This window comes from Uloborus diversus, chromosome 2 (assembly GCF_026930045.1).
Source record: "Uloborus diversus isolate 005 chromosome 2, Udiv.v.3.1, whole genome shotgun sequence".
NCBI classification, from domain to species: Eukaryota; Metazoa; Arthropoda; class Arachnida; order Araneae; family Uloboridae; genus Uloborus; species Uloborus diversus.
The window spans coordinates 112,099,013-112,123,428 of NC_072732.1; the positions used below are offsets into that span (position 1 = coordinate 112,099,013).

The window sequence follows — 24,416 nt, forward strand, 5'->3', positions numbered from 1 at the left end:
CTTTGCTGTGGACATTTATTTTAGGGAAAACAGTTAGAAATATTTCGAAGCACAACTTGAAGATAACTTTAGTAATAACCCTGAAAAGTGAAAGCAAGCAGTTACTTCCGTGAAAAAAATTAAATGGAACATATTCAAATTTCCATCTTTTTTTTTTTTTTTTTTAACTCAAATACAATGCTATGAAAATTTCATGCCTTTTGCATTATTATCACGACATGCTATCTAAGTTAACCAGTGAGTCTCCATTTTGGGATCCTATGCATTGAAGCTATTTCTAATAAAAAACTGAATAAATTACCTTTTTTCCAAAACAACCAAAATGTGCACGTTCTCTTTATTTTTCGCCGAAAATGACGCAAAACAGCTTTAAAATGGTTCCTTACTAATTGTAGCTTGATCAGGAATTATAGGAGTTATGACGTTGTCGCAAAAAAAAAAAAAACTTTTGAGAAATAACTCATGGGCTATTCCAAGGAAAAAGGTAATTTTGTCTCGGACGTGACGCCTCATATATTTCATTAAAAATAATAATTCAAAGGGGTAATGATAAAAATTTGATTGTTTAACAAATGTGTGAGATTCCTTAAGCAAAATATTTCATTATTGCTTTTTTAAATAATTAATTTCTAATGAAATATATATGAACCGTCACGTGCGGGACAAAATGACTACTTTTTCGTGGAATGGCCCAATAAATATTTTTCTTCAATAGTTTAAACTATTGTTTCTCAAGAAAGGAGTTATGTTTCCTTTACATTGGAACCTTTGCTCTCAAACTCTACAATTTATTTTAACATTAAATTATTAATAAAGCAAAAATATTAATTAATTCATAAGCAAGTTACAAACGGTTGACTGAGGATGCACGTGAAGCAGTTAAATAACCTAAATTGTAAATAAAAAAAAAGTTTAATTAAAATATAACTGTGTCAAGAGTATCTTTGTATCAAATGTAAATATTAAAAAAGTTGTTTACCCCTGCTTAATCAAAATATTAAAAAATATAACGAAATGTTAATGAAATTTAAGCGTCTTTCCGTCCCGCGTGTGACGGTGGAATGGCCCTTGTATGATTAAATGTTATTTTTGTCAGTCTTACGGCCGCGTAAGAGCACAATGACAAAAAGTTCATCAAATGCCGAAAATGTTGCCAAATTGGACAAAAAAGTGCCAATATACGGAGAGTACATTACTAAATGAAAATGTAGTTCGAAGAATTGATGAATATCGAATTCATCACCGTGGAATAGTCTGCACGAGAATAACTTACTATATTTGCATTAATGCCTAACGTTTATTATAATAATTACTTCTTGATTCCTCATCCCGTTTTACGTAGGTTGGATTATCCGCAAGATTTAAAAAAAATTATTTGAAAAGAAGAAAAAACAAAAACTTATGCACATGGAGGAAAATTACTGTCATTCGCTAAGCTTAAAAGCAATTTATACGTCATAGTCGGGGAGCCCATCAGGGCCGCCAAACCTTACTTATTTTCTGAGTAACTATTTGTGTGGGAGAATAGAGTGCGTATGCACTTTGAACGTGTGCATGCCTGCAAGGTTTTACCATTAGTTAAGATTTACCATAAAAGTTCAGGAAACTTTTATGGTAAATCTTCCTGTGAAATGGAGTACTTACAGTACCGAAAAAATTTACAGCAATTGTACCGAGGGAAAAAAAACGATTGCAGCGTCAATTGATGCACCACGTGACTTACAGTGCGAAGCACACAAGACCGCATTTCCCCTCACTCGATGTGTCCCAACTGATATGGTGGTCAGCCAAGCCGCCTGCCAGTACGAATGTCCCGAGATCGGACCTGCTGCTCGCTTCGAGAGTTTTCAACTCTCGTGTATTTTACCGTAAAATTTCAGGACCGACCGACTTTGCAGCTTGAACCGACGGCCAGTTTACAGGTACCCAAAATTGAATGTGTGCAAAAAAAAAAAAAGGAACCTTGCTTATTTTCTGAGAGCTAATTCTTATGGATGTTTTACTGAACACTGTCAATAATTCATAAACAAAAAAAAAAAAAAATAAGTAAAATAAAATAAAATTAAAAAAAAAAAAAAAAATTAAAAAAAAAAAAAAACTTTTTACTCCAGAGCCCCCCGTACCAGTAACTGTTTGTGGCTTAACCAGTTAAAAATAAATACTGAAAGACATTTCTTGTGGGCTGAAGTTTCTGCCAGACGCTCAAAAGCTCGCAAAAATAGCGTATCTTAGCATATTCCATGTCGTGAACTAGTGCTCTCCACTCGATCATCTCCGATTTGGATGAAATTTTATAGAGGTGTAGACATGCATTTGAAATCAATCTATGCAAATTTTCAACTTCCGAGACCCAAATTCTGATTATCTAGGATCCCTTAAATGAAGGGCTCCAAAAAGGCGTAGCAGTGAAACAAATTGTCATGTCTTGTAGTCAGAATGAGGCATTAGTTCACTTGACATAGAATAGGCACTCCATATTTGCGAGCTTTGGAGCGTCTAGCAGCAATTCCTGCTCGCGGAAAGTGTCTGGCAGTAATTTTTATTAATTATTGACAATTCTGTAAAACGCACACAAAAATCAGCTTTTATAAAATAAATAAAGTTTAAATTTTTTCAAGCGCATTCACCACCTAATACCTTAAAATTGGCCCTCAGCCCACGCTAACAGGCATATTCAAAGTGCATGCTAACTCTATTCATTATTTACTCAGAAAATCATTAAGGTCTGGTGGCTCTGGACTCTCCGACTACTAGACATAGCCTTCCATCTATCCTCTTTGCTGCCCCTCTTTGAGTTTCGCTTCTTGAAAAGTATCTTTTTATTAACTAACGTTTACATATTTTGAATCGTAATTTAAATAACTGACGAAAAACATGCAGAAACGTTTTACCTTAAGAAAATATATTTCATTACTAATTTGTAAATTAGTAAACAGGTGCTTTGAAAGAGTTTTCGATTGCAAACCCGTGGAACTTGCAAACGCGTTGTTTCGGAGATGCAAGGAATCAGGGCCAACGAGAGGCCATGTCAGCCTAGTAAGAAAATAAGGCTTTTAGGAGAATCTCGCTCGAAATGGGGTTGTTTCCGATTTTTTTTCTGCAAAAACATGCTTAAAACATAGGGTTTGACCATTTTAAAAATAATTTGACAAAGTTTAATATTTTTCAACAATTATCTTAATTGGTGCGCAGTTTCAATTTCATTATTTACGCTTCTGCACATGACGTCACAAGTAATGAAATGATACTCACTGATGCCATTAGCGCAGAGCGCAATATTTAGTTCGCTTTTTAATCATAATCTAAAAACGCGGTAGACAGCAAGCATCGAGAAACATGCCAAAGTTCATCATTTATGTCATAAAGACCACGTCTTGTTTGAAAAATCGGACATTTTAAAAAATGAAACTTTTAGAAAATAAAAGTTCTTCCTCGCTTCATGCTATTTGTTTGCTTATTCTATCAACTTCAGTGACTAAAATTAGTACTTTTGACTGATGGAAACAACCCCATTGGAGTAGTAAAAGTTTTATATGGTTTGGGAGAGGGGGGAGAAGGGAGCGCCCGGTGACCAAACTGGCAAAACTTTTGGCTCTCGGCGGCCCTGAAACAAGGCAAAAAGATGTGAGAATATATTATGGTTGTAAAGACACTCGGCAAAAGTTTTTGTCTTATTTTTTTTCTCTCTGCTTTCGATATTTTCCTTATAAATTTCTGAAGAGAGGTGGAAAAACTGACAAAAATCGATCAACAAGTGCACATTTCTCTATCTGAAAAAGTTTACTTTTAAAATGTTTTACTTTTTACAGCTTATTGAGAAAACAATTGATGGCTATTTTCGTTATAAATGGTATTTTTACGGTACATTAAGCCTATTTTCATGTTATTATCCTCATATACAGGGTGTTCCGTTTTAACTTGTAAGACCTTTATTTTTGCAACCGTTTATCCTAGATGTATACTTCCAATTGCAAAAATGTTCAAAATCAGATGCAGAGTTAAGATATTGTAAGTTTGAAGCAAAAATAAAAACGAGTCAAAAAATGCAAAATTTAACTTTTTATACGGGCCCTAGGTCCTCTTACTAATATTTAGAGAAATAATTTCCATTAAAAACTATTACTGATACAAAAAACTTGACATTTGTGCAACCAAAACTCAAGGAGATATTCCAGTTCAAGGATTTAAGGGACCATACTGAAGATGAGATTGGAACTTATCGCCCTTTCAGAAGAACAACAGGTATCGTCAAAGTAAGAAAAACAAGGTGTTGATATTTTTCATTGCTATTCAAAACTAAATGCAAATGTTATCCGTGATACGCAAAAACACACTACAGAACCTCGAACAATTTGAAAAACCACACTCTATGTACGCATATAATTTTTTAACACTTGTTAACCGATTATATTTTCCCCCAAAAGGTGTTATTGACAGCGAGTGAAAAGTAGTGCAAGTTAAAAAACGCTGCATTTCATATCTCGGTGAATATTGGTCGTACTGATTTCAAACTTTTTGCGTTGGAATTATTTTTCAATGGAGATTATTTACCTAACAATAAATTAGGGGACCTTGGGCCCCGTATAAAAAGTTAAATTTTGTATTTTTTGATTCATTTTATTTTTGCTTCAAACTTTCAATATCTTAACTCTGCATCTAATTTTGAACATTTCCGCAATTGGAAGTATATATCTAGGATTAACGGTTTCAAAAATAAAGGGCTTTCAGGTTAAAACGGAACACCCTGTATATAATAGCGAATGATCGAGTAACGCTCCTGACGTCTTTAACAATGAAACTCACGCCATGGCATGATAATTAGAATTTTTTATTTATTTATTTATTTTTTTTTGTTATCATTTGACATGCAGGGAAATGGCCTTGTTTTGACAAGTCTGAACTGAAACCGGTCTCTCAACTGTTTTACTGGTAAAACTGTCATTTTCCGAGAGTGAAGAAACAAAAAAATAGTCAACTATTAATGCAAACAACTGTAGTTTAGGGTTAATCCACTGGAGTTACGGTTGAAATTCCAATCATCAAAATATCACCAAACAGGCATAATCAGTTTTCGCTCGTCATACCTTGACAGGGAACTTCCTAGTTCATCAATTAAATTTTAAAAAAGGCCAAATTCGTTTGAATGAATTTATTTAGAAGATGTAATCAAAGATACCATTTAATTTAAAATTTTATTTACGCCCGTAAAGTAAGAGGCACAGTTGGATGTGTTAAGTCAAAGTGGATGGGTTAAGTCATTTTGACATCTGGTATCCTTGTTCGTACGTTCCATAAAAATGTCACTTTTTGCTTAGTACTTTTCAAACTTTTTCATAATCAATGAGCCTATTAACACGAAGCACTTTCTTTGTTCTCCTTGGGAAATTCCAAATGCAATGAAATGTAAAAGATTTTGATATGTTATAAAAAAGCTATTTGAGGTTTCGAAATTGTCACACAGCAAATAATGCGAGTTTTTACGACTAGAATGCTGCACTGATGTGCATCTCATTATTTACCCAATTCGCCTAAACGTAAATATTAGTTCCGCTTGGAACTGAGAGGCAAAACAGTCTTAAGGTGCATTACAGTCGCGTTTTCTAGTTCAAAAAAATGAGAATTTATTTCGAGTTTCACGAGCCAGGTTTGGCATCAGCAGTAAATTTTAGTTTTTTCGCGGTTTTTCCACACGTTTTAATCATAAATGAAACTATGATTTTCACAACAATGATCCGAATATGCGAAAATAATGGTTTTAGGTGCATTGTACGCAGCTTAATGCTAAGAAACACGCTAATAAAACATGAATGTAGAAAGAAAGAATACAAATGCAGCATTAGTAAAAAAGAAACTAAGTCAGTTTTAGGAAGAAGTCTTTAACTACGTATTAATGGAAACAATTATACGAAAATAAAATTTTCATTTCAGTTCCAAAATGGATTATATATACGTTAAATAATTGCTAATGCATAGTTATTTTGGCTCTTTTAAAAATATTTCTTTTCAAAATTCAGATGGTTTAAAAAATAAGAATTTTTGAAAACATCCATATACTAATAATCATCACACTCGGATGAACTTCTTAGGTGAGTAATGCATAGGTTTAAAATCTATTATAATACCCACGAATAAGAACTGAGATTTTTATTTTCAATTCTGATCAAAATAGCAACTATTTGCGTCAATCTCAGTGCCTTAGTTTCTATAGAGTCAACAAATTGCTTAATTGGAAAATGGGACTGTAGTACAGGGTTAGTTTAAAAGAACATCCTGATTTTAAAAATTTATATTTCATAAGCTGTTACACTTAAGATTATAAATGATACATAATAAACTGATAAAAGATAAACCGTGAAAGTTTTTTTCCACCCATAAATGTTCTTTGTTTGCGTCTTTCGAAACGCGAGACACATCTGTAGCATTCATTTTGGAGTGTTTCCCTGTCAACTTTTTGTAATGCTACACACAAATGCGATCTTTCAGTTTTTGAAATGTAGCAGGCAATGGTGGTGAATAAATACTGTTTTTTGCGAAACACCATAAAAGAATCACATCTGGGTTAGATAAATAAATACCTTTGTGTTGAACAGTAAAGTAAGAAAAAACAACGTCAGAAAAGCACAAATTCGCAGATTACTGCAGACACGTGTTTCGGCGCTACAGGGAACGCCTTTTTCAATGCAAAAAGTACTCATTACTTTTGTATTGAAAAAAGCGTTCCCTGTAACGCCGAAACACGTGTCTTCAGTAATCTGCGAATTTGTGCTGTTCTGACGTTGTTTTTTCTTACTTTGCATCTGATTAGGTTTAGGGATCTGGCTGGCCAACGCATAAAGTAGCGGTTCCCAACCTTTTTAGTTGTACGGCCCACCAGTTCTGTACAAAACACCATTGAGGCGCACTAACTAATATATATTATTTCCACAGACGGGGAAACAATCTGGAGAGGGGTTGATATCTGGATTGAAAATTTATAGTCGTAGTCTAAAATAATTTGCAACATTCGATCCATTTCTACATTACTTTTATTTAAAAACTGCAATGAAAAGTCTCATTCTAATAGGTAGGTTGTCGAAAATCCCCTGAAATGTACCAATTCACTGGTCAGTCATGCCAGTTCAACAAAGAAAGAGCATTTATAACTTGATGCTTGAAGCTAATGCTTGGCAATTTTCTTTAAAGGAGTTTCTGATTCATTAGATTTCATATTCAATTATAGGGGAAAGTTCCTAAGAAGTATGAAAAATCTTAATCTTGAAGTTCCTTAATGGCTATGAGTCAGGGAGAGCTCATGAGTGAGTGTCGGTATATCTAATAAGTGAATTTTCGCAAAAAACGGAAATTAAGAACCCAAGTTTTATCATGATGTTTCAGATTCTCGACTAGTGTCCACGGCCCAGTAACACGCTGTTCGCGGCCCACAAGTGGGTCGTGGCCCATGGTTTGGGAACCACTGACATAAAGGATAAATCATCCTCACCTGCACAACCAGTCCAGCATTGCGTAACGTCAGTGGCGCAGCGGGGGTAAAAACACCCCCAAAGGTCTTTGTTTTAACGTTGTTGCCAATCCTAATAAAGAAGTCCATACGCGTGTAAGGACTAATGCGATTAAAAAACTCCTCCAGAAGGAATTTCTGACTGCGACACGCGCATGATTAAGTAGTTACCTAGGTTAAAAAAAAAATTGGACAGTTTATCTTTACTTTTATGCATCATTTTTAGAGGTAAGTGTAATAGTTTATGAAATATAAATTTCCAAAACCGGGATATTCTTTTATGTTAACTCTGCATTCAAAACTGGTATGTGTGAATGTAACTAAAAATTGCTACTTGACTGTTTCTGTGCTTTATTCGCACAGTTCTTGCGAGTCATGAGATGATTTGTAAAGAGACTGTGTTTAGTGCAATTGCTGTCGCACTAACAATAAATATATATGGTAAGAACTACAGGTTAAGAAAAGCTTTGTGAGCATTACAAACTGTTCTAAAAAACTTTAAATAACGAAAGTAAAGAAGAGAAATAGGTTTTTTGTGTGTTAGACCTTGATCTTTAACTAGTGAGGCGATTTCTTTTGTAACGTAAGTATAATGAGATGGGGTGCATGTAACCCCATCAATTTATTATGTTATAGTGTTTGTATTGCACTAGAACTTTAATGATCCGTCTATTTTAATAAATTGCTGAATGCATGTTAAAAATGAGAGGAAAAAAAAACTACTTCAGGAACGTGCGAGAGAGAGGGAGGTTTTAATTAATGAAATGGAAAGGTAATACTTTTCTTGCTGAGCCTACTTACATCTGTTGTACGTCAGTAGTGTGTACTTTGTACATACGTACATTAAACGAAAGTCATTGCTTGTTGAGAATTTCGGCCAATGTGATGTACTATAGTGACTATAGCACGCGTTGACATAATCAATATTTTTCAGATCGCAGTACGTTTTCACCTTTTTTTTCGGAATTTACTTTCTGACCTTTAGATCTAACTAGTAATTTGCTCTCTTCGGTAAGGCTGTGCTATTTATACGGTGAACGCACATGTTCATGTTGTGTAGAAATCAACATTTTTTGTTTAAAGAATTTCTCAGGCACAAAACAACTCTTTTATGTCTTGCCTCTACAGTGAGTCGCTCTTTAAAATTTAAGTTTTAAAGAATGCAAAATGTTTTCTTGTGCCTGCTTTGTCAGTGCATGCCTAAAAATTAACAGAGATTCAAAGCATCCAGTGACAGTTTCATATTTTCCAAAAATATAGCTGAACGCATGCACTTATAATGTGTAAACTCTTCGAAAGGTAGATACTTACAATGTAAATGAGATTCAATATCGAATGTTGAATCGTTTTAAAATTTAAATTACCAATAAACTAACTGTACTAGAAAATGAGATATACCTGCATAACATGAAAAACGTTTACCAGACAAATATTTCTCCACAAACAATACATTCAACCAAGCAGTAAATTATGCCAAAAAAAAAAAAAAAAAAAATGTGTTGATAAACCTTGAAAGATAAGAATTTTCACGTATTGCAATTATTTCAGACGGCATTTCCTTTCTGCCGAAGACATCGCGGTTGCAGATGTCAGTCTAGCTTTCAAAGCGAATTGCTCCTTGTCGGTTGGTAGCCGTTGGTTTAGAACTCCTAAATCCTTTCGCTTGTTCACACTTCATCGGGGGAATACCCCATCCTTAGTCGAGGCGAACCCCCAATCCAATGCCAAGAGATTCATTCCATCCCTTCGAAGATATACGATCCATTGAATGCTGGCTCCATCCATCCTTCCTCGGCTCCTTGAGCTTTGACAATGGGCCCAGTCCACCTCTTGGCTAACCAAGCGATCCATTCCCGCGTCATGCGCTCGAGACCTATTATAAACATTCGCATTTGATATACATTCTTTGCCCCTATTACCATTCATTAATCCCGAAGACATAGAACTCCAAGAGGGAAAGTTCCTTACTCAAAGACTTTTGAGGATCGACAAGCTCGGTAAGTATATTTATTTATCCCAAAGGAACAAGCTAATATTTTAAAGTGTAAAAGTTCACGAAATTTCCTGCTTTAATAAGTTTGAAATTTTGTTCTTTCTTTACGAAAAGTATACAAATCGTTTTGATTATGTAAATGAGTTTGCGGACTTGACCTAGAAGATGAGACTTCTAGGATTCACTCCAGCAAACTTTGTTGTTTCCGGTGCAGTCAGGTGTAAAAATGGAATCTTATTCTACTGATGTATTAGCCTGACAATATGTTTTCATAACGTTGTAAATAGGCTTGACGATTTGTTTTCCCAACGCAAATCATAAATAAATTAAGATAAATTTTGTCTACTATCTGCGATATTTTTAATATAAAAATTTATCTTTTTTTTGTCTTACCAATAAAATATTTTTGAATGTGCAACGGAAATATAAGTTCGTTGCTTGAGACTCCTGGGGCACTGCCCCTCATCCTCTAGTGTGCTATGTTGATAGTTACATGGCTTTATTTTGTCGCAGAAGATGATTGCGTGGATGTACGAGGATGTGGTTTTCTCCAACGGGAGTACCATAATCGTTAGCCGAGGGCTCTTCAAAGTAAATTTTAAATAGAGTTTTTAAAAATAAGTTTAAAATTTTTTTTTTCCTACACATTTTAAGTTTTATACCCCCTCCCATTTATTGTACTCTCTCACGTTACAAATGTTTTAACACTTCGTTATACAACAGAACAACAGAAATTTGAATTAGATTCGCAAACTTCAAACAGACTTAAAATTTAAATTCTTGTAACGATTTATAGAAATGTGTAGTGTTTGTAGGTTGGGGTAAGTGGGTCATTCGGCCATTGGTGTGAGTGGGTAAGTAGCGCTCTATAGCCAGGGCTAAGGTAGAAATACATGAAATACACAGCCAGCTTAGTCATTCCAGCCAAGGACTGCAGTTTCGTGCTTGTTTTCCACCTCCAGCTCAGTCATTTCCTATGCCAGGCTGTTGAATGCTAACAAGCATGAAACTGCAGTCCTTGGCTGGAATGACTGAGCTGGCGGTGTACAGTGGTGGTAAAAAAAATGCATCACCTGGTGAAATGAAAAACTGGTGACTATGTATTTGTCAAACTTGCATCAAAGCAAACCATAAAGTATTTATGTAACTCTAATGTTGGAAACTGATGATGCAAATGAAAAAAATACCATTAAATTTGCAAGGAAAATAGAATTGGTGGAACTTTTTTTTTTTTTTTTTGCTTGATCCAGACGATGTTAGATTTATTACTGAGGATGAAGGGATAATGATTCGTTCTCCGCCAACTTTAAATAGACGCTGCCATTTAGTGTTTCCAATTTCTTTTTCAACTTATATTTTTTGCTAGTTTATTTAAATTCATCTAAATCAATTGTACTTTATTAATTTAGCACTGCTTTATAAAGTAAAATATATATCTACAAGGTTTTTATTAAATTTCATAGATGTAATTGTTTGACTTTTTGTTTTATAACATTCTGTCACAATGATTTCAATGTCATTAGATATCTCATAAATGGATGCAATTACAAAAAAAAATATTTCGCACTAAAAAATTACATACTTGGTTAAGTGAGGCTGACTTACCTAATTTTTAAGTATGCTTGGTTTAAATTTAAATATAAAAGGTAGATGGCCTTCTTATAAAGTAAGGACACTCATATGATTAATAAAATAAAAATCGCTAAGAATATTTGAAGTAAGGAAATATTGATGAAGTTTTGTTGATTAAAGATAAAATTAGTAAACAAGTGTTTTTTTTTTTGGTTCAAAACGTTTGTATAAGGCTTCAAAAACGAACTGTTCTAAAAAAGGTTCCACTTACCACAACCAACTCTAATGTAACTCGTTGGTTGTTCTTGTTAAAGATTTATCAACTTCTATTCTTCCATTACCTCATATAATACATCATGTTGAGCAAGTGAATCTCCAATAAACGAAATTGTACTGGAGTGAACTTTCAAACTCCTTAATTTAACCGTAAGGTCTGTTTTCCACCATTACTAGCAGAGAAGCAATATATCTTAAAATTCTTTAACCTGAACATGTGTGTTTCTTATTTTCAGCAGGTTCACAGGAGTGATGCGTTCTTGGTGCCATTGCCTGGTTCTATTGTTGGTAATCAACCTGCTAGCGCCCCAACAGATAGAAGCCTTTGGATGTAGCAAAGAAATATGTTCTCTTTTTCCTATCCTAAGTCCACCTTGTTGTTTGCTGGGTCACGTGTGCTGTGCTATGGCAATTCAATTTATTCAGGGCAGCAAACCTTTGAAGGAGTGTAAAGCATCAGCAACAACTGCTCCTGCGATACCTAGGTAAGATAAATAAATATTAAATTTTATATGTATGTAAAGCGACAGTTAATTTTATGTTTTTTAAATAAATGTCGAAGTATAACTGCTTCGTAAACCTAAATGCAGGGTGATTGGAACAATGTGTCAGAAATGTGCATGGAGGTCAGGCACATCGTAACAAACAAGAATCATAAAGGAGCATACGGTGGGATGGAGGGATCTTCCACTCTTTTGATATATGATGATTAATTTTGGACTGGTGCTCTGAGTAGGTAAGGGCAGAGGAAAAGGGTGTCGAGAGACTACAGCCCTCCTTGGCTAAGCGATTCGCTTGCTCATTTCCAAACATATCTACGTGGGATGGTATCCACTGAAAATGAACCTCGTGAAGCTTTGATATAAGTTGGAGGTTATGAAGGATGGAGATGCTTGTTTTGTCTCCAACTTGAATCCAACTGTATAGATGTTGAAGGGAGCTGCGACTGTCCGATAGGATCCAGAGTTCCCCAAAGTCATTTTCGTTAATGATTGCTTCGAGGTCCAGATTAATTGTGGTAAGTTCACTTTTAAAGAGAGGAGAAATCTGGGTTGCGGAAGCTAATGGAAAAGTTATGCCCAGAATTTTCAATGTAGAGCCTACTACTTGCACGATCGTCCAGTCTGCTACCATCTGTGTCAATTTTAATGGCAGCGCAGGGGATCTCATTTATAACTTCCAATGCTAGGAGCCTAAGATGAGCCGGAATGAGATCTTGCTTTGTGACCGGAGCAGATTAGCTTAAATGGTAAGACTCTGGAGAGTCCCTCAGAAGGACTCGGACAAGATTTTAAGGAGTAGGGCTCGACATCAGAAGAAGGTAGATGCAGTTGTTCAACATGGCTGAATCTGAATGATCTGTTTCTCTTCAGTCTTTGATTATTCTGCTAGTTATTAAGGCATGAAGACGTTTTATTATGATGTTCGTAGCTAGAGAGTTTGTTGAAATATTTGTCGAGGATAGCCTTGCTTCTAGTATGGAGATGTTGGAGATCAGCCTTGTAGAGGACTATTTCTTTTGGACAACTACATCTCAGTCCAGTGATTATTCTCGCAGCGCTGAGTTGAATCTTTGCCAATTTGTCAAGGTTGGTGTTAGATCAGCAGCAGTGCACAGGTAAGCTATACTCCAGGATAGGTCTAATGAGAGCCAAAAAGTTCTCTCAATGTAATAGCATCGGCTTCCCAGTCTTTTCCCGCAATAAATTTGAGAATATTTAAGCGTTTTCTACATTTTGAGGAAATATATTCAATGTGCTTATGACTTGACCATTCAGGATCTAGGACATATCCGAGAAATTTTGGGTGCTTTTCATAAGTAAGATTCTTGTTGTCCATCTTTAGCTTTGGTTGATAGTTGTATAATCTTTTGTTGGTGATAAAGAAAGTGGCGATGGACTTTTCAGGATTAAAACAAAGTTCATACTCCAAAGCGTATTCTAAAATAGAGGATAAGATGTTGTTGAGATTCCTTTCCATCTCATCCAAGTCATTCCCTGTGCACCAGACAACAATGTCGTCTACGAACAATACAACATTCATCTCCACTGAGTGTGTCCTCTCAATGCCTGCTAAAAGTAAGGAAAAGAGAGTAGGGCTGAAGACAGAGCACTGAGGGACTCCCTGACCAAGCATAACGGGGTCCGAAAGAGTGTTATTAAAGTTCACTCTGATAGATCTATGATGCAGGAAATCCGAAATCCACGAATATTGAAAGTGTCATGAAGTTTAATTAGCAGCTTGTTCTTCCAGACTCTATCGAACGCTTTCGTAAGATCCAGAAGAGCAGCCACAGTATGGTGGGTGGGCATAAGATTTTAGGCGTCCCTAATGCTCTGACGGAAAAAAAGAATTTGATCTACAGTACTATGGCCTCTCCTGAATCCATATTGTTCACTTGGTAATATGTTTTTGCTGTCTAAATAGTACTGAATTCTGATTAGTATTATTTTCTAAATTATTTTGCAAGCCGTACTTCTTAGGGCGATGGGTCTAAAGCCTTTTGGAGCCCAACTCTTTTTGCCTGCTTTTTTGATAGGAATAATGGTAGCTCTTTTCCATTCTGCTGGAAGGCGGTCGATTTTCCGGGATAGGTTAATAATATCTAGAAGTCTCTGTTTTCCCCTGGGACCCAGATTTTCAAGCATCCGACCAAATACACCATCGGAGCCAGGAGATTTAGTCAAACCCAAAAAGGCCATAGCTAAAAAAGTTCTCATTGTTATAAGTTCTTGCGCTCCAGACAGGCCCTGATCAACCACATCAGAGGTTCGACAGCCATGTATGATGTTTTTTGCTCTTTTCTTTATAGAATTTTCTTCTCCAGTGAAGACCAACTTGCTAGTTGCCTGCGCCAGGCTATTTGCTGCTGCTTTGGCCCCCGGGAAAACCTTTCCATTAGTGTCGACAACTGAGCTCTGTCGACACTGTTCTTTCTCTTTATTTATGTTCTTAACAATTCGCCAAAGTTTTGTGTTTGTAGTTCTTGAATCCAGATTTTTTCACACTTCTCTCCATCTTGATCTCTTTAGTTGTGCGTTAGATTTCTTAATTTCTGCATTAATCTAATTAATTTCTGTCCTAAGACCAACGTGACTGTCATTTGAACCATCACTGTTGTTAAAGACTCAAACAGTCTGTTTTCTCCTATCTAAGAGTGGCTTTAGACTTGGAGAATGATGGGTAAAGAAAGGTACATACTGCTTGACGTTTCCTCTTGGGATATAGAGCTTTGCATTGTCAAGAATGATGTTCTTAAAATTTGTCCAGTTCTCTTCAAGGTCATTAGTAACGGGGGTTGAAGACAATCTTAGGTCAACAGAATCCCTGTAAGAGTTCAAGTTTGCCGTTTTAAAACTCCAGAAATTATTCCGTTTGGGCTGCACTTTCTGTCTTTTATTGAAATTGGTAAGGACAGGGAAATAATCACTGCCAATGCTGTCCAAGACCCTCCAAGAACATTGAGAAAATAATTCCGAGCTAGTAATTGCAATGTCCAGGGCAGCGGAAGTGTTGTAGCTGTAGGAGGTAAAGGTATACAAATACAAATACAAAAGTGACGACCAGCAACAGGCTCTGGGCCCAGCTAGACTGGACCTAGTCAATTTACAATCCCCAGTGAAGATCAATGGCCCTCTTAAAACTATCTACTCCCTTGCTCATTACCACCTCTTCTGGTAAACTGTTCCAAGGTTCCACTGCCCTGCTAAAATAATAATTTTTCCTAACATCCATGTTAGCCTGAGATTTAAATATCTTAAAACAATGACCCCTTGTCCTGTTTTCAGTGCTAAACTTCAGCCCCGTAACATCTTTCATTTTAATAAATTTAAATAATTGAATCATTTCCCCTCGGTCTCTTCTTTGCTCAAGACTGTACATTTTTAGCCTTCTAAGCCTGGAATCATAAACTAAGTGAGAAAGTCCATTTATTAGCCTTGTAGCCCACCTTTGAACCCTTTCCAATACATTAATGTCTTTCTTAAGATAAGGAGACCAAAACTGAACAGCATACTCCAAATGAGGTCTTACCAAACTTCTATATAAGGGCAGAACTTCTTTAGATTTGTTTGAAATAGATCTATTGATAAACCCAAGCATCTTATTGGCCTTGTTACTGGCAATGCTGCACTGTTGGCTAAACTTTAAATCCTGACTTATTAGGACCCCCAGATCAGTAACTTTGTCTGCCTGACTAATGACTGAACCTTGCAAATAATAACTTGTACACTTATTTCCATGCCCTAAATGTAGCACTTGACATTTCCCAACATTAACAGCCATGCCCCATTTATCAGCCCACTCCGTAATATGATCTAGATCCTCCTGCAGCTGTTTTGTTTGTTCTTCATTTTCTAGTCCCCATAACTTTGGCATCATCAGCAAAACAATTCATGTTCCCTGAATTATTTTTGTGAATATCGTTCATAAAAACAATGAACAAAACAGGCCCTAACACTGATCCTAAATGCGTATGCGTGCCATCGTTAAGAATCATGGATTCTGTGTAATCCAACAACTGTAGTAATTCCTCTCCTTTTACATTAGTACAAGAACAGCCGCAAAAGGGGTGTTTGGCATTGAGGTCACCCACGATAATAAAACTCTTATTAAGAAGATAAGAAAGAATTGAAGGAAGCGGCTTTTGATTAGGTGGATAATGAACGCTAATGATGTCAAGTGGCTTGCCTCTCCAATGAGTTCTGATACCATGGGTTTCCAAGGCAGATAGCTGATTGGTAGGAAAGTCAATACTATGATAATTAATATCTCTTATGAAGAAGGCCAAGCCTCCTCCACTCTTAGTTTTACGATCAACTCTAAAGATCTTAAGACCATTTACTTTTAATGCTGTGCTTTCCTTTAATTTCGTTTCCTGTACTGCAATTACCTGAACTTCCTGCCTTAAAGCAGTATCAAGCAGTTGATCCAATTTATAATAATATTAAGCATGAAAAAATTAACCTTTTCTCCAAATACTTCAGGGATCTTAAATGTGGCCAAGCAACAGAACATTAAGAATGCAAATGTCTTTCATAGAAATTTTAACTTTTACAATGAAAGCATTTTTTTCTTTTTTAACACGCTTTTATTAGCTTCAACTGCATGTATGTATGTATGTATGTATCTTGTAACGGAATCTTACAGCTCAAATTTCGTCCACTTCCTCCGATCAGACTCTTTTGAAATTCGGCACGCGACCTCAAACCCGATGATAATGCAATATTCTATATCAAATTAATTAATTAACTCTTTTAATTGTTAGTTTCCTCCAATTTTGATTAATATTTTGGCATAAATACAACAATGTGAAAAAGGAAATTTTTTAAAAAATACATTAAAAAATGCTCGCAAAAATTATTTCAAAATATCTACAAAAATCTTTAATTTTTCTGCATCAGACTAAATTTGTTCCAATGTTCCAAGATAATTAGAACATGAAATATAATTGTTTTTAACTAATTTCATGCCAAAATTTAGGTGAGCCTTCAATTGGAAATTCATTGCTGATCAGACCATTGTTGAACAAACTTTTATTCAAATGCATCTCAAATTTTCAAAGTAATGTAAATATGATTTCCGCAAACATACATCGGTGACTCACAGTAGCTTCCCATCGGGGTGTCCTTGTCTTAACTTTAAGATATTACCTCGCACTCGTTAATTAAATAACTTCGTCGCCTGATAATTCTCCAACATAAGACTAAAAAACAGAAAAATAAAATAATAGTTTAAAAAACTAAAAAAACACGCTTTTGTAGCAAAATGAACTAAGAAGTGAAAAATAATCTTTGGATGATAGTAGTTGACCAATCACTTAATTTTAATGTAATACAAAAAAGCGTGAGGGTGCTGTCTATTTACATTTTTGCTTGGACAACAAATGGAAGAAATTAAAGACAACTGATAAGAAGCCCCCCCCGCGCTTTTTTGTATTACATTAAAATTAAGTGATTGGTCAATTACTATCATCCAAAGATTATTTTTCACTTCTTAGTTCATTTTGCTACAAAAGCGTGATTTTTTAGTTTTGTAAACTATATTTTATTTGACAGTAAGTAGTTTAAGAAATAATTTGCAATTTAAACCCATTCATGCACACATGAAACCAATTCGCAAAGTAAGTTCATTATACTCCCTCAGTCTAAAATTAGTTTGAAAGTTTTTGTACTGATTATTGATACTGATGATTTTATGATTATGTTTGAACATTTTTTAGAGATTTTAGGGCCCTATATTATTGGTTAAGATCATTTATTACCTAATATCCCCTCCTTTCCTCCTCAAGTGCGTACCAAATCAGTTTCAAAAATCCAGAGTTTGCACACTTTTAAGCCATGTTCCTTTTTGTAGGGGCTCGTAATTCCCCATTCATTCACAGATGAAGCCCATTGTTAAAGTAAACTCATTATACTCCTTCGGTCTCAAATTAGTAGCTACGTTTGAATATTTTTGTACTTATTATTGATACTGATGACCTTATTATTTTGTTTGAACATTTTTGAGATTTCAGAGCACTGTGCTAACAGTTAACAAAATTTATTTACCTATCATTATCTCCTTAAGTGCGCACCAAATCAGTTTTAAGAATCGGGAGTTCACGTACTTTAAGGTCACGCCCCATTCTGTAACGATTCTACTACCATTATACTAGAAAGATCAGCTTGTTTTCTAATGAATGTACGATTCATAAACTAGAACAGTGGTTCCCAACAATTACTCATAAAGAGGGTAGTTTATTAGAAATTATCTCCAAAAACGTTATTCTAAAAATGAAATGAATTTTTGCTTTTACTAAATTGCGAAAACGAATAATGACATTAACTTTCATTTTAATCATCTAGATAAGGAAAAAACCTGTTTCTTAGCAAATTGTTATAAACTCAATTTTCAGTAAATGATACGGTTGATTGCTTAGTTATCAAAATCTACTTAATAGTTGCTGTTTCGGCAAGTGCACATAGTAAGTCCAGCTTCAAGTTGTCTTTTTTTTATCAATCACTATTGAATATTGATTAAGTAGATTTGATGTACATGAGTTTTGATCCTTTTGTTTGGCGATCGAACAATGACCTTATCTTGGTACCTATTTTTCCCATCAGAAAACTTTACTTTATCACTTTGGGGGTTATTACCCTCAGGTTGGGAACCACTGAACTAGAATGTAGTTTTAAGCAATTACTGGTGGAAGAGTTCTCACAGAATGGGGCCTGGCTTAAGAGCACACAAACCCTGAGTTTTTGAAACTAATTCGGTACTGATTTAAGGAGGAGCGGTTGGTAAATAAATTACGTTGAATGATAGCATACCCCCTTCAATCTCTGAAAAAGTTTAAGTAAAATCATAAAAACATCAATTTTAATATTTAGTACATAAGTATTTAATTGTAACAACCAATTGAAGCACAATGTTCAATCTAAATATAGCGACTGATTTGAAACGGAGGAGTGATTGTTCCTTGTTATTCAATAATGATAGTAATGTAGCCTCTGGAGGAATCATTCATCAATTAGCTTTAGCTTATTCCCAACAATTTTTCGTTCACAGTGCTGATGTGAGGGCATATCCCGTCCCTCCCCTACGATGGATCTGATCAAGACTTCTAACAGAATCCGTACCGGTTTTCCCAGGTACGGAACATTTTCAATATCAAGAACATTGAACTTTCTTACTAACTTTGATGGCTTCCTACTCCTTTCATGTAGAGTTCAATTTTGTGGAAGCTAAACGTGGAAGCAAGTTCGCATGTTTCTGCTAAATAAATATCTTGTAGAACAGGTTGTCAAAAAATTAAATTTAGCCATCTCCGACTGCTTTAGAATTCTAGAAGGCAGCACTTCGTTCATGAGATAAATTTTTGTTCAGCTGTCTAAAATATAATCTAATGCAGATGCAATCTTATTTCATTGACTCTTTCAAATATTTCTATGAAGTTTCAGTTGCGATCACAACGAAAGTTTCGAATTATGTTTTTACAAAAAGCTACAAATCACGTAAAATTATTAATGAAACGAAAGGGTTAGGACAATATGAAAAAAAAATAAAGAAATCCGATTTAGTCTGCTTTAGTTTAACTCCTACAATTGATTGAGTTTTTTTATCATTAACTTTACATTAGAGGAAAAGTTAGAAAAATAAAAAAGTCTAATTTGACGAAAACATTAGAAGAAAAACTGATCCAGTGCAGCGTTGCGTGAAATTGGTCTTAAAAATAATTCATTCTTCAATTGAAGAACTTTCTTCTTCATTGATATCACCCTTAACTAATTTATTTCTCTGATCACTCAAAATTGTAATTACTGCTTCTATGAGCTATGTTTTAGTGGGAAAAAGAAACAAATATTTAAAGCAGTGGTTCTCAACCTTTTAGTGGCTTTTACCCATGAAGCTGGTAATATGTTAGCAAATACCCCCCCCCCCTCCCCGAAAAAAAATTAAGAATAAAAAAAAGGTTTTAAATTTGTTTCTCTAAATTACAAAAATAAATAACAGTTTTAGCATTAATTTTAACATTTTAACCATTTAGATAAAGAAACCCTGTCTCTTAGTTATGAAATCAAGTAGCAGTAAATGAAACGGTTAATATTATGATATTCTTTAGTTATAACACTTTTTTTATTAGTTGCTGTATCGGCCAGTGAACATCGTAAACCGAGCAACAAGTTTATTTGAGGCTTAATTTTTTTTTTTTTTTTTTTATGAATCACTGATTATCGATTAGGTAGATTTGATATATATGATTTTTTATAATTTTATTTTACCTGGTACTTAATGTTACCCCTTGGAAAATCCCATCCTACCACTTTGGGGGTAATTACCTTCAGTTTGAGAGCTGCCGATTTAAAGAGGTGCAAGAAAAGAATGCAAGAAAGAAAACGATTCACTCTGTGTTAATAAAGCAGACAAGGTGCAACCAAGTAGAAAAAAGTGTCCGCGTACTTGAAAAAGTAGCCCTTTCAGTTTTTTTTTTTGTATTATGTTTCAAATATTCTGTTCAAAATAATTTTTAAAAAATAGACTTTCTTTTGTACGCTCCTTCAGTTTTAGTCATTGATGAAAAGGTTGTTAACAAACACGTCATGTGTAAAGGAATAAAATTTTTAAATTTTGGATGGTAAATAAACATAGAATGAAAAGGTTATAATACCCAAACATGCAAATTAAATTGTTGACACGGCAGCAAGATAATAATTTTTCAATCCAAAAGATTGATTGTGATTTTACGAATCAAAAGACATCCGACGGTTAGACATCATTGTTTGAAATATGGATCGCAATCACCGTAAAACGGGTTTCTCTGCGCAGATACCGTCATAATGCAGAAGAAAAGCTTACAGGAACTCGATGTTTTCTCCCTTCTATGACTGATAATACTATTGACCTCGCGTTATCGAATATCAGAGATTTATTTACTTTAGTTTTATTTATTTATTTGTGTATTTATTCATTTATTTATTTATTGAAATCATGATTTTATACATGTTAAAATAATGATAAAAGGTAAAGTTCGTTAACATTATTTTCAGGTAACTAAAATCGTTGTGATTTCTGTGACAATTCCATTTGCTCATTTCTCCAAGATGACTCATGGGATGGATGAAAGACCAATTATGATGATGTCGAATGATGACTGTTTCCATCTGATACGCTGCATTATTCCAACTCAGAAAACCTTAATCTCATAAATTAATCTCGAAAGGAACAATTATTATTATTATTTCTCTTATTTATTATTTTTTTTAGGTTAGGGTCAGTTGCGATAAATGGAAACAAAAAATCAGTTTAAGATCCCTTACTTTCTTTTGGATGAATTGAGAAATAGCATTTCGTGCGTTGTGTCCAGAACTACACTCTATGAGAGTAACTGGGTTCGATAAGTTTGACTTTTAGAACTGCTTGTTAGCAAATGAAATTATGTTTACATTTATCCCAAAGTGTTTGTATTTACCCCAGAGACTAGGAGGTAAATGGATACAGCAATCCCCCCCTCCACTAGTGAGGTTGATGTAGGCTGAAAATCGCTATATACGCTACCAGTCTAGAAATTTAGGAAGCTCTACACTAACTATACTCAATCTACGGCACATGGGTCACATGCGACCTGCTGAATCATCCAAATGCATTCTGATATCATTTAACACGTTGACTGCCACGGCAATTTTCAGAAATCTGACCTAAAATAACGATTTGATTTAATCACATTATATTATTTAAAACTCTAGTGCATAATTATCATCAAAAAGTATAAAAAATGAAACCACCTACCAGAAAAAAAACTGCGTCAGACAATGTCATGTCGTATATGTACCCAAGCGAAAAAACGGCGAGAAACGCGTTATTTCTGTCCAGCCTGTAAAGAGAAGCCACTCCTTTGTGTGGAAGATTATTTTAGGAAGTGCCACAAACAATAAAATATTACTTAATTAAAACTTTTATTTCTTAAATCTGAATTAGTTTTTATAATTATATTTTTCATTCGTTTTTTAATAAATTTTCTTTTTATGCCAACCAACATTGATTTTTGACTCTTTTTCCTGAAACCTTCTAATGATGTTAGCACTGATGTATTCCGAGTTTAATTGTAATTGCACAAAAATGGCCAGTAAACAAGTACGAGATAACTCGTAGTTGGTGTCCTAGAAAAGAGCGCAATTTACAAGTTAACTTGTAGATGGCAGTCAACGTCTTAAAAGAAAAAAATCAAACAGAAAATTGAATTACGTGCAAAACTTATGCAAAAAACACATAAAAGTATAATTTACATTAAAATTATACCTTCTAAAACAACAGGAAGAATGAAAAAATTAGTTGTTACCACTAACTCCATGTATGAGTCAATGGAAACATTTAACTGCATATCAATAAAAACAGGGAAAGTAAAACTTATAAATACATGCATTTAGTAACATTCGTATGACAAATAAAACTAGTTTAAATCAGTTACTTCGCGCTTATAGACCTGCTGGGCGAGAAATTTAAGATCACTAAACTGAAAAAACTATTTTTTCAAGCAATGATGACATTTATACAATTGTTCGGCAACTCTCTCGAAATTTCTTTTTCATGATGTCTAGTCTTCACCCACCAATATTTTAGCTTCAAAAATCGATACCTGTGTGGTTATAGAGTTTATTACCATTTGCCCCGACTGATCCTAGCTATATTTTTATATTAATTTTATTTTCCTTTAAACGAAGACCTTTCCTTCTGATGTTCCTTTAACATTTGCACCATCAAAGCAATGGTGCGTTAAAAAGAAATCTTAAATCAGTTTTTCAGTTATTTTCCAATATTTTCATCTTTCCTTTTGCCTAATGCTGTTTTGCCAGAGAAATCTTTATAAGAGCAAGAAATATGTTTATTGTTAATTTCGTTTCATATCCATTTTTTCATTAAACAAATTTTAACTGTATAATTATAAACATTAAACATTTGTAAGTTTATACTACTCTAAATTTTTAAAAATATAGTGAAACATTAAAAGCAGGACACAAAGTTAATCAATGATGAATCTAAACCCTTATATTTTTCAAAAGTTAAAAGTATCAAGAATTACTGATCAAACAAAACACTACAAAAAGCATTTTTTAAGTATTAAACTACTGTGGATGCGATCGCACAAATATGTGTCCTAAGAAAAACGAAAGTTATTTATCAAAACTCATTGGATGAAAAAAAATCGTAGTTGAAGTATCTGCACATTAAAGATTTTCAGACACAGCGTTTAATTTGTTGATGTCATTTTAAACGTAATGGATATTAATCTTTGCACACAATGGTCATTAAACATTTATTCCAAGTAAAAAATTAAGCATTAAAAATAAATGTCTTGCACAAAGTGACTATTTATATAACACTGCCTAGCACAAATTAATTTAAGCAATTTAGCAAAAGAAATTTTTAATATGTAAATTTTTTCACATATGTTTTTATACCATTTGATATTATATTAAATTTCTAATGGTACAATTTTATGAGAAATATTTTTACGCTGTGTATTTTTACTAGAAAAATTAAAAAAAATCAATGTTTTTGAAATGGATTGATTTTAGTAAATTTGTACGCACATACACACACACACACACAGTCCTGCAGTTTTAGAGGAACGCTGTTACCTGAAATATTTGGTTTATTTTTGTAAATTAAATGCACATTTCATTTTAATTGGTTTCAAACCACCAGTTGTGAAAAAATACATGGTTCCTTTTTGAATTAAAGCAAGTATAATCGTTCTAATCTGATCTTTTGTGACCTATAAAAATTCGTTGGGTCAAAAAAAGGTCTGTAGTAGGAGTGCGACATTGATGTCGATGTTTTGAAAACATCGATGTTTTATTCTCAATGTTTTTGGAAAATCGATGTTTTGGGATGAATGATTTTTCGATGTTGATGTGTTTTGTATTTTAATTGAAAATAATAATAAAATTTCTTACAGAAAGCGACATCCATAAAAAAACATCATTGTTTCAAAAAAAAAACATCAATTTTCAAAATGAAAAAAAAAAAAAAAAAAAAAAAAAAAAAAACCCGATGGTATCTATAAATTGACCCAAAACATTGAACTCTCTGGAACATCGACATCAATGTCATACACCTTATACTGTATACAAAAGAATTTATGTCTGACAAAAGAAGTACTGAATCCCTATAGTTCTCAAATGCAGATCTCATTTTCACACGCGTGGTGCGAAATTATTCCTATTAAATTGTATTCATGATTTGAGGTTCAGTATTTTCAATATATTCTTCAGGTACGTAGTCTTTTGTATTGCTTAAACTAACAAATATCAATTTATGAGTGGGTATACTTAGAAATTTCTGAAATAATAGCTATAATTCAATGAATTGACGCAATGCCAAAAGAATTCACTGATCCACTGAGAAACATTTACTAGAGATTATCATATATGTAAGTCTGTAGTGTAGTATATTAAAAAATGTATGTTATATATTGATAAAAAGATCGATGTTTGAAAACATCGATGTTTTTTTATTCAATATATCAATACCATCGATGTTTTAACTACTTACATCGAGGTTTTGAAACATCGATGATTTGCCATCGATGTCGCACCT

General features: G+C 34.1%; 1 long non-coding RNA gene across 1 annotated transcript; it reads left to right on the forward strand.

Annotated features, from left to right (window-relative positions):
- Window positions 1-9,344: 9,344 nt before the first annotated feature.
- Window positions 9,345-23,375, forward strand: LOC129217248 (uncharacterized). Its single transcript, XR_008580203.1, has 4 exons — window positions 9,345-9,495; window positions 11,576-11,824; window positions 18,888-18,970; window positions 20,867-23,375. It is a non-coding gene; the product is annotated as an uncharacterized LOC129217248 (long non-coding RNA).
- The last annotated feature ends 1,041 nt before the right edge of the window (window positions 23,376-24,416 follow it).